The sequence below is a fragment of the Nothobranchius furzeri genome, chromosome 1 (genome assembly GCF_043380555.1).
Source record: "Nothobranchius furzeri strain GRZ-AD chromosome 1, NfurGRZ-RIMD1, whole genome shotgun sequence".
NCBI classification, from domain to species: domain Eukaryota; kingdom Metazoa; phylum Chordata; class Actinopteri; order Cyprinodontiformes; family Nothobranchiidae; genus Nothobranchius; species Nothobranchius furzeri.
The window spans coordinates 109898674-109909700 of NC_091741.1; the positions used below are offsets into that span (position 1 = coordinate 109898674).

Sequence of the window (11027 nt, forward strand, 5' to 3'; positions counted from 1 at the left end):
TGATATTCCTAACAACAGAGAGGAGATTCCCACACCAGAGGTGGCCTTTCACCATCCACACTTGGAGTCGTTGGCTTGTCTTATCCCTGACATCGACCCCCATGCCCAGATCATGTTGCTGCTTGGTCGAGACCTTATTAGAGTTCATAAGGTGCGCAAGCAGGTGAATGGCTCACACAACCTACCTTATGCTCAAAAACTCGACCTAGGGTGGGTTATTGTTGGAAATGTATGTCTAGGAAGTAACCACAAGCCACAATCAATCAACACCTTTTACACCAAAACCATGGAGACAGCACGCCCAACGCTCTTTGAACCTTGCCCCAATGTGTTCAGTGTTAAAGAGAAATATGACAACACACACATTCCGATACATCCTTCGCCCTTATCTGAGATTAAACCAGACTGTGAGGCGGACCATCTTGGTTATGTTGTCTTTAAAGAGACAAAGGAGGACAACCAGCTGGCTCCTTCAATCCAGGATTCCCTTTTTATGGAAATAATGAATGAAGGTCTGCATAAAGATGCAAATAATAGTTGGGTGGCGCCTTTACCCTTTAAACATCCACGACAGCGGCTGCCCAACAATAAGCCTCAGGCATTGAAACGACTCATCTCCCTGAAATACAACTTCAGAAGGAAGCCAGAAATGAAGGAACATTTCATCAACTTCATGGAGAAGATGTTCGAAAAAGGCCATGCAGAAGTAACCCCTCCGATAGTAGATGACAAAGAACAGTGGTACTTACCCATTTTTGGCGTGTACCATCCGAAGAAGCCCGGCCAAATTAGAGTTGTGTTTGACTCGAGTGCTCAGTACGAGGGTGTGTCACTCAATGATGTCCTGCTGTCTGGACCAGACCTGAACAACTCTCTGCTGGGTGTACTTCTGCGGTTTAGAAAGGAAGCAGTTGCCTTCACTGTCGATATAGAACAAATGTTCTACTGCTTCTATGTGAGAGAAGAAGACAGAAACTTCCTGCGTTTCCTGTGGTTCCAAGACAATGACCCTTCTAAAGATGTTGTGGATTGTCGTATGAATGTACATGTCTTTGGAAACAGACCTTCACCAGCAGTGGCTATTCATGGTCTCCATCAGTCTGTCCAAGATCGAGAGTCCAAGGTTGAGCCTGATGTCAAGAACTTTGTCACACGTGATTTTTACGTGGATGACGGTCTTAAATCCATGCCCTCCACCGAAACAGCAGTGAGTCTCCTGAAAAGGACTCAAGAGGTTCTTGCTAAGTCAAACCTCCGACTGCACAAGATAGCCTCAAACAAAAAAGAAGTTATGGAAGCCTTTCCGTCCACTGATCACGCTAATAGCCTCAAAGACCTTGATCTAGATGATGACTCACTGCCGCTGCAACGCAGTCTTGGACTCAACTGGGACCTCCAAGCAGACTGTTTTGTGTTCAATGTCTCAGACAATGTGAAACCATACACTCGGCGGGGTGTATTATCCACTGTTAACAGTCTTTACGATCCTCTTGGATTTGTGGCGCCAGTAACTATCCAAGGAAAGGCTATTCTGCGAGAACTAACCACTGAAAAGGGAGATTGGGACTCACCATTACCAAAAGATATGGAGCAGATCTGGGAGTCATGGAGAGCATCTTTATCACAACTGTCTGGGTTTTCTGTTCCCCGACTATACACACAAACATCGCCTTCAGAAGCTTACAGAAGAGAACTGCATGTCTTCTGTGACGCATCAATCAAGGCTATTGCTGCAGTAGCGTATCTAAGAGTCGTTGATGCACGTGGAAACTGTTGTGTTGGATTTGTGATGGGCAAAGCCAAACTCGCCCCTCGTCCTGAAATGACCACGCCAAGATTAGAACTTTGTGCAGCAGTTCTTGCAGTAGAACTGGCAGATTTAGTCTCTACAGAAATGGATCTCCAGCTCCATACTATGTCCTACCATTCAGACAGCAAAGTGGTCCTGGGCTACATTTATAACGAAAACAGGCGGTTCTACGTCTTTGTCAGCAACAGAGTACACCGCATTCGGAAATCATCCCTTCCAAACCAGTGGCACTATGTCCCAACAGACCAAAATCCTGCAGATCATGCTACACGTTCTGTTGTGGCAGGTCACCTAAAGAACACAAACTGGTTGAGTGGCCCAAAATTTCTGGTAAGTCCAGAACCAAGTATCAACAATGACACCTTTGATCTTGTGGACCCGGTTGCAGACCCAGATGTGAGGCCTTGGGTGTCTACCCTGTCTACCACAGTGTCTTCAAAAAACATTGGTAGTGAACGCTTCACCAAGTTCTCTGCATGGAACTCTCTCACTCAGACCATGGCTCGGCTGTTGCACATAGCAAAGATGTTCAGCACAGCGAAAAGGGAGGTCCAATCCTGCAAAGGCTGGCATTGCTGTAAGACAAAGGTAACTGTGAAGGAAATCGACCAAGCTGCAAACGTTATTGTGCGTACGGTGCAGGAGGAAATCTATGCTGAAGAGATCAAGTGCATTCAGAAGTCAGAAAGAATTCCTAAAGGCAGCCCTCTCTACAGACTGGACCCATTCATCGACAAAGATGGACTTCTCAGAGTTGGGGGCCGTCTCGTCCATTCCACTCTTGGGCAAGTCGAAAAGAATCCATTGATCGTCCCTGGGAAACACCATGTTGCAACCTTGATAATAAGACACCATCATGAACAAGTACACCATCAAGGCCGCCATTACACGGAAGGAGCTATTCGGACATCAGGATTTTGGATAATTGGCTGTAAAAGAAGGGTTAGCAGCATCATCAACCAGTGTGTCACCTGTAGACGACTAAGAGCTCCTTTGAGTGTCCAGAAGATGGCAAATCTTCCAACAGATCGTTTGACTACAGATCCTCCGTTCACAAATGTGGGCCTGGATGTGTTCGGGCCATGGCACATCTGTTCACGTCGTGCAAGAGGTGGCCTGTTACACAGTAAAAGGTGGGCTGTAATATTTACGTGTATGAGTGTAAGAGCTGTTCACATCGAGGTCATCGAGTCACTTGACGCATCAAGCTTCATCAATGCATTGAGGCGTTTTCTTGCAGTGCGAGGGCCAGTCAAGCTCATACGTTCAGACCGTGGCACTAATTTCGTCGGAGCCTGCAAGGAGTTAAATATACCCTCAAACATTGACAACTCAGCGATCAACACTTACCTCTTGAAAGAGGGAATAACCTGGATCTTTAATCCTCCCCATGCTTCCCATCATGGTGGTACATGGGAGAGAATGATTGGCCTGGCAAGAAGAATACTTGACACCATGTTCCTTCAGCTAAAAGATAAACTTACCCATGAAGTGTTGGTGACCTTTATGGCAGAAGTAGCGGCTATCATCAACGCTAGGCCTCTGGTGCCAGTTACACATGACCCTGAAGATTTGTACATGCTCACTCCAGCCACTCTTCTTACTCAAAAGGTAAACGTCCTTCCAGCTCCTGTTGGTGACTTCGGAGTGTCTGACCTCTACAAGTCTCAGTGGCGCCAGGTACAACACTTGTCCAACACTTTCTGGGACAGATGGAAAAAGCAGTATCTGCCCACACTTCAGCCACGCAGGAAATGGCAGTCTACACAACCTAACGTGACAGAAGGAAGTATTGTTCTTTTGAGAAATAACGACCTGGCAAGGAACGAATGGCCCACTGGACTGATAACGAAGACTTTTCCAGGTGAAGATGGAAAAGTGCGGGAAGTTGAAGTGAAGATTGTAAAACCAGGAGGGACTGCACTCTATCGTAGACCTATTACAGAGATAGTAGTTCTCCTTCCGAAAGAGGATTAGTCATACAAACTGTTGAAGTTGTTAGTGACGTGTATACACGCCAGGCGGGGAGTGTATTGCTACGAGCAAATGTAATGTTAATCTTGTTTGTTTTCGTAAGAATTAATGTTTAAATCTCATTGTTAGAAAAAATGGTACTGTCGCTTTAAGAGGGACTGGATCTCAGACACAGGAAGTTGCATAGGCTATAGAGTGAGGAAATCAGGAAGCAAGCACATGGCACAGAGTGGAGGTTGTTAGTCGAGTCAATCCAGCTGCATCTGCAAACGTCTTCTGCTTTTTGTTAGCATCGTAGGTATGTATTGAAAGTTAAATATATTCTTTGTCATATTAGTTCATTATTTTTGGGAAAATTATATTTTGTAAACATATATTTACACACTGGGAAATAACATTGCCAATTTGGGTTTATAAGGCGGATATATGTGTTAACCCCTTCACTGAAATAAGTCAACAGATAAATACATAATTCATGGCATGTTAAAAATATAAAATATGTAAACTAAAAGTACAAGTTAATGAGTACAGCTGATTTCATTGTTAAACAGTGATTTATTTGATTTCTGTTGAATGTGTTTGTTTAAGAGGAAACAGAACTGATTATAATTTGTATGTTTCAGTTTCACCTTCCTTGCTACGTCAATAAACCTGTGTACAAGGAGTCATCTGTCTGCAGAGTCTTGATGTTCAAGGAGGCGTTTATCTGACTGTCAAGTCATATAGAGCACGTATGATGAGGACAGCACAATCCAGCACCCCTAATTATTCCTAATTATTATTATTATTATTATTGATAATAATGTGAAATTGGTACCTTAAGGCCTGCAGACCCACCAGAAGCGCTCCCTCTTTGGGCTGAAGCTGAGAGTGCTGCCAGGCAGAACCTCACTCTGAAGTTTAATAACACACACATCTGAGTGTTGGCTGCCTCACTGCACATTTTGACTCAGTTAGTTTTCAGTAGCAGCAGAAAGCCGACACTCACAGCAGGTTGTAATATTTCAGGTCATGGTGGCTACTCCTGCAGTGATTGGACCACCCAGGGCCGCTGTAGAAACCAGAACCAGGTCTCTCAGGAGATCGCTGACCCTTTGCTGGCAGCTCTGACACTCTGAGTCCACGGTCTTCTCTCTGGTGGCTCAGCAGGTCCAAATGTCTTCATGTATTCATGCAACAAGTGAGGAACTTCAGGCAAATGGACTAAAAGTCAGGTCGTTGACACCCTGCTTGTTTAAGAAGCTTTGGCAAACTGATTATCAGGATAAATCCACTTAAAATAACAGTAATGCCAAAGAAGTGTGGTCTAATTCCCAACTCTTCTTCCATTCCTGCTTTTTATGGTCTGTGACGTCAGGATTCCTAATCCCAAGTAGACCTAATCTCGATACTCGTACTTCAACGGCACGAACCTGACCAGGGGTGCGAGTGCAAAGGGTGTCCAGATTCTCAAGTGTGGAAGTTGATCACACCCCCTTTGCACTGTAGCAGAACGAAATGACTGTTTTCTGACCTAAAGGTCATGATGCTCTGCTCAAGCTGGGGAGACACAGTCTCCCTCAACAACCTAATCTCAAGGTCTCATGCCTCTCATTCTAAACTGTTTCACTTCCTTTCCAGCTCAAGACCAAGACCAGTGTTGGGCAAGTTACTTCAAAACTGTAATATAGTAATTATTACTTGTTACTGCCTGTTTAAAGTAATATGTTACATTACAATATTACTGTTTTGTTCTGGTGCGCTGGATGGCGTTGGTGCATTGTAGCGGAGTGCGATTTCTTTAATTCTTGGAAAATGATGAGGACTTTCCATCACAGGAGCAGAATTCAAGTAAGATGTTACCTCTGTTTCCACTGACATGAGTGCATCAGCTGAGACACTTCCCTGGTCATCAAAGGAGAAAAAGTCCTGCTCACTTGGGGCAAAAGCAGCACATTGAGCAGGACCGGGCATCGAGGCTGCAGGTTCCTGTTGTTAGTGTGTGACACTCAGCTGTAAGAAGGAGACACTCAGCTGTAAGAAGGAGACACTCAGCTGTAAGAAGGAGAGTGATGTGGTCTCTTTTGTTCTATTTCGTCTAGTCTTAGCCCTTAAGCTAGCTGCTATTGGAAGGATGATCTCCGCATCAGCCAATCATGAAGAGCTTAAATGTACGCCCACCAATAGTGGGCCCCCTCATGGTATATAACCGCAGTGACCCCACTGCTCACCTCCTTTTTCTCTTCATGCCAAGCTTGAGAGCTTTATTAAAGAGCAAATATTATCCCAAAAGAGCAAAATTAACCGAAGACGACTTACCAGCCATGTCCAGCGACGACAGACCCTGCCCGACCTGCCAGACGGGCTCCATTTCCAGCGGCGACCTGCACACTAAGTGTGAGGTCTGTCTCGGGGCTCACCACGCTGGCCTGGCCTTGACCCCGCAGGCCTCGTGCCCGTTCTGTGCCGCTCTGCCCGTGGCGGAGAAGATTCGCCGGGTCGAGTACTTCACTCCCGCCGCCGACGAAGAATTTCCGGTGGCTGACTCCTACCCGCTGGACAAGGCTTTGGTTTTCTTCGATGCCGGTCAGGAGCCGGCTGGCTTCAACCGGCTGGATGACGTCACAGACAGCGAAAACTACGATGAGGCGGCATCCCTCCTAGACATAACGGAGGTCGACGAGCTTCGCTCAGCGGGTCCTTCTGCCCCAGTGGCTTCTCGCTCCTCCCTGCCAGCAGTAAGAGCACTGCTCCAGGAGCTGCCCGCCATCATTTCTGCGGCAGCAGCCCGCAAGGGGCTAGCTGTGCCAGAACCGGCCCTGCCTGAAGCGGATGATTTGGCGGGAATTTTCGGGGCAACTCAGACACGCTGTCCAGACCCTGTCTGGCCACGCTTCCCCGCTGCTATGAGCTGCTGGTCTGCCGCCTTCTCCGAGCCTGCCATGCTCAAGGCGCCAGTCTCCATGTATGCGCCCATCACCAAGGTCGAGGGGTTTTCCGACCAAGGCTGGCCGTCCGTTCCTCCACTAGAGCCGGATTTGGCCTCGCTGTTCGGCGCCAAGAACCACCTCGCTGGCCCGCGAGCTGTTCCCGCTTCAAAACATGACCAGCTGCTGACGCGGCTCACCGACCGCGCACATCAGTGTGCCTTTCAGACCGGCGCTGCAGGGAATAACATCGCCCTTCTTGCCTTCGGCGTCTCCAAGATGATGGAGGAGCTGGAAGCTCCCGAGGAGTCGAAAGCCGTCATAACTAAGACTGCTGATGCTATCCTCAATCTGTGTGCTGCTGTGCTCACCGGTTCTGCTCGCATCGCTGCCTGGCAGACCCTCATCCAGCGAGCGATCTGGCTGAAGGCCCTGCCCTCCATTCCGGAACATCTGCAAAAGGAGATGCTGGATGGCCCCATCACCACCGATGTTCTGTTTGGTCCCCATCTTAGGGGCGTCATTGAGAGGGCTCAGAAGACGGCCGAACTATCGGCTACGGTGCGAGACCTGGTCCACCCTCGGTCAGCCTCGCACTCCGGCCGTTCAGCCAGAGGATGGGACGAACGGCGCGGAAGCTTCAGACGTCCAGCTGCACCGCCCGCTCCACGGAGCCGGCCTCCCGCTTCGGCTCCACATCAGCGGGACCAGCGAGATGGCGGACAACGGTTCCGGCGGGGCCAGCAGACGCCGTCTTGGCAGTCCCAGGTGCAGGAGCCTCGCCGAAAGCAGCCACGGAAGTGACTCTTTGGGGGGAATGTGTGTGTTACTGATTGTTCTGATGTTGTTGGTTTTGAAATAAAACCCAAAAAACGTCACTCAAAGAGCACAATCCTACAGTCTTCCGCAGAATCCTCTGCCGAGTTTTCACACATGTTCCCCACACCAAGCACTGCTGCACGCACACATGTTCCTGCAGGTAGTCATAATACACGGCCAGCCGTAAGGGTGCGCTCCATTTGCGCTCTGGCCCCAGCATCCGGCCAGGCCCAACTCTTCCCGCTCTCCCCACGCCGTTGGGTGGGGCGGGATGTCATGTCGCTGTCTCGACCACGCGCGGCGGCACAGTGCGCGGCTCCATCCGCTAGCACTCTGTCACCCCAGTGCACAGGCCCGGCTCCCACTCGTCCTTCACTCTCGGACTCCACGCTCCGCGGTGTGGACCAGCCTGTTCCAGCTGTTTCGCACTCACCCTTTCGAGCGCAGCCCTCCATGGGTCGCCCCCAGTTCTCTGGTACGGGCGACGGCGGTAAGGGCGCATGCACAACCCTCAGACATTGTTCACGTGACCGCGAACACGCGTCCACTGTCGGAACGCGCGCACGAGTGGCGCCGCCTTTGCATCATGAGCAAATGGATTTCGGACACCATTCATTGCGGTCACACACTTCATTTTCAGGCCACTCCACCTCCCTTCAACGGGATCGTGGAGACGACGTTCACATCGCAAGTACAGTCTCAGGCGCTAGAGCTGGAGCTGCGGGAACTTCTGTCCAAAGACGCTATTTCCCGAGTCCCTCGCGGACAAGAACTCTCGGGTTTCTACTCCCGCTACTTCGTAGTACCGAAGAACTCGGGAGGTATGAGGCCGATTCTCGACCTGTCCCTGTTCAACTGCTCCATAGCAGTAATGCATTTCCGCATGTTAACGATGAGACAAGTCCTGGAATATGTGCGCCCCGGGGATTGGTTCATGTCAATCGACCTGAAAGACGCATACTTCCACATACCAGTAGTTCCAAACCACCGGAAGTTTCTGCGTTTTTCGTTCAAGGGAGTTCAATATCAGTTCAATCGCCTCCCTTTCGGCTACTCGCTAGCCCCGCGCACCTTCTCCAAATGTCTGGAGACCGCGCTGCAGCCACTGCGCACGGAGGGAATGAGGGTCTTATTTTACCTGGACGATCTTCTCCTGTGCGCTCGGTCCAAGGACGAGGCGTCACAGCAAACCAGGAGGTTGACAGGGCATCTGTCAACCCTAGGGTTTTCTATAAACTGGGAAAAGAGCTCCATCCTTCCATCCCAGTCGATTGTGTATCTCGGGGTGGAGTTGGACGCCTCCCTAATGAGAGCACGTTTGTCGCCTGCAAGAGCGGCAGATCTCTCCACGGTGATCTCCCGTGTTCAACCCCGCAAGATCGTGAGAGCCCGGTTAGTCATGAAACTCCTGGGCATGATGTCCGCAGCCCATTCAGTGGTGCCGCTAGGTTTGCTGCGCACGAGGCGCTTGCAACGCTGGTTCGTCCGCCTCCAGGTACACCCGATACGTCAGAAGAGACGTATGTTGAGGATTCCCCCTTCAGTGGGCGGGGACCTCGCTCACTGGGGGAACCCCTGCATCCTCTCACGCGGGGTTCCCATCGGACGTCCGGCGTCACACGTATCTGTGTTTACGGATGCGTCACTGTCGGGGTGGGGGGGCACGTGCTTGTCCCATACGGTGGCAGATCGCTGGCCCTCCCACACGCACGAGCACATAAATGTGTTGGAGCTTATGACAGTGAGGAATGTGATCAGACACTTCGCTGCCCTTCTAGAGGGCCGTCATGTCGAAGTTCACACAGACAACTGGGTAGCGGCAGCCTACATAAATTGCCAAGGGGGAGTTCGATCCCTCCCACTGTTGCGTGTCGCCACAGATTTACTGTGTTGGACACATGTCCACCTGCTGTCCATCAGAGCCATCTACATTCCGGGGGTACTGAATGTAGCGGCAGACATCCTGTCGAGAGGGGGACCCCGCGACTCCGACTGGCGTCTACATCCTGCACTGATATCACAGATCTGGATCAGGTTCGGGGAACCGTCTGTGGATCTGTTCGCGGCTCGCGAAAACGTTCAGTGTCGCCTGTGCTTTTCCCTGAGTCCCCGGGATGGACCCCCGCTCGGGGCGGACGCCTTCTCCCACCAGCCCTGGCCTCGAACGCTCCTTTATGCGTTTCCACCAGTCCCTCTGATTCCCCGTCTCCTGGACCGAATTCGGTCGGAACAGCTCTCGGTGATTCTGGTGGCTCCCAGACGTGTGTCCGCGTCATGGTTTCCGGACCTGCAAGCGCTAGTGTCCGGCTCCCTGTGGAGGCTCCCGTGGAGGGCGGACGCCCTTCTCCAGGCGGATGGGATAATCAAACATCCTCCGGAAATAGGCCAACGGCTGTGGGTCTGGCCGCTGAGCGGTCACGCTTAGAGGCTTCTGGGCTGCCGCATGATGTGGTCGCCACGATTCAGAGTGCGTGGGCGCCCTCTACCATTGCGTCTTACGCTGCTAAATGGGCAGCTTTCCAGAACTGGTGCGCAGAACGGAATGTTCAAGCGCTCTCCTGCCAGCTGGCGGATGTCCTATCGTTTCTGCAGATATTGATGGACAGGGGCCTCGCATTCAGCACTGTTGAGACATATGCTGCAGCTATCTCATCATGTCATCAGGGTTTTGGAGATAGATCTGTTTTCAATCATCCCCTCACAAAACGTTTTCTAAAAGTTGTCAGGAGGAACAGACCTGTGTCCCGCCCGCTTTTTCCCCAATGGGATCTAACGGTGGTTCTGCGTGGCTTATCTGATGCTCCATTTGAACCCTTGGACCAGGTCTCACTCAAGTTCCTGTCGCTTAAAACTGCATTGCTGCTGGCGCTAGCATCAGTTAAGAGAGTGAGTGACCTAACCGCCCTCTCAGTGGCTCCCGCATGCCTCAGGATCCGGGAGGATGGCGGGTCTGCTGTTTTATGCCCCAACCCAGCCTTTGTGCCCAAAAGCATTAATGCTTCCTTCAAATCCAGGTCAATTTCATTGGCTGGACTTTTTCCTCCTCCCCATAATTCTGAGGAGGAGGCGGCTTCTCACCTTCTCTGCCCGGTGCGCGCGCTTGCACGATATGTGTCACGCACTTCAGGGATTCGTCGCTCACAAAACCTGTTTGTGCACTACAGGGAGTCTTCCCTTGGTCAGGCGCTGTCGGCCCAGCGCCTTTCACGCTGGCTGTGTGACGCCATTTCCCTTGCTTACACATCATCAGGGCAGGATCCCCCTGAGCACTCAGGGCTCACTCAGCCAGAGGGATTTCCTCTTCTATGGCGCTCCTCAGTGGTGTGTCAATGGAAGACATTTGTCAGGCTGCTTCATGGGCTTCACCCTGTTCCTTTACTCGTTATTATTTACGAGATGTGTCTTCAGGATCCATCACTCGTTCAGTGCTTGGACCCCAGCAGGCTAAATGAATGCGTATGGCACCTCATTGGCCTTGCTGAGATGGATTTCATCCTCTTGTGGATGATGTTTTTTAG

General features: G+C 50.7%; 1 long non-coding RNA gene across 1 annotated transcript; it reads left to right on the plus strand.

Moving 5' to 3' along the window:
* The first annotated feature begins 3976 nt into the window (after window positions 1-3976).
* LOC129160057 (uncharacterized) lies at window positions 3977-4448 on the plus strand. Its single transcript, XR_011521096.1, has 2 exons — window positions 3977-4082; window positions 4408-4448. It is a non-coding gene; the product is annotated as an uncharacterized lncRNA (long non-coding RNA).
* Window positions 4449-11027: the final 6579 nt, after the last annotated feature.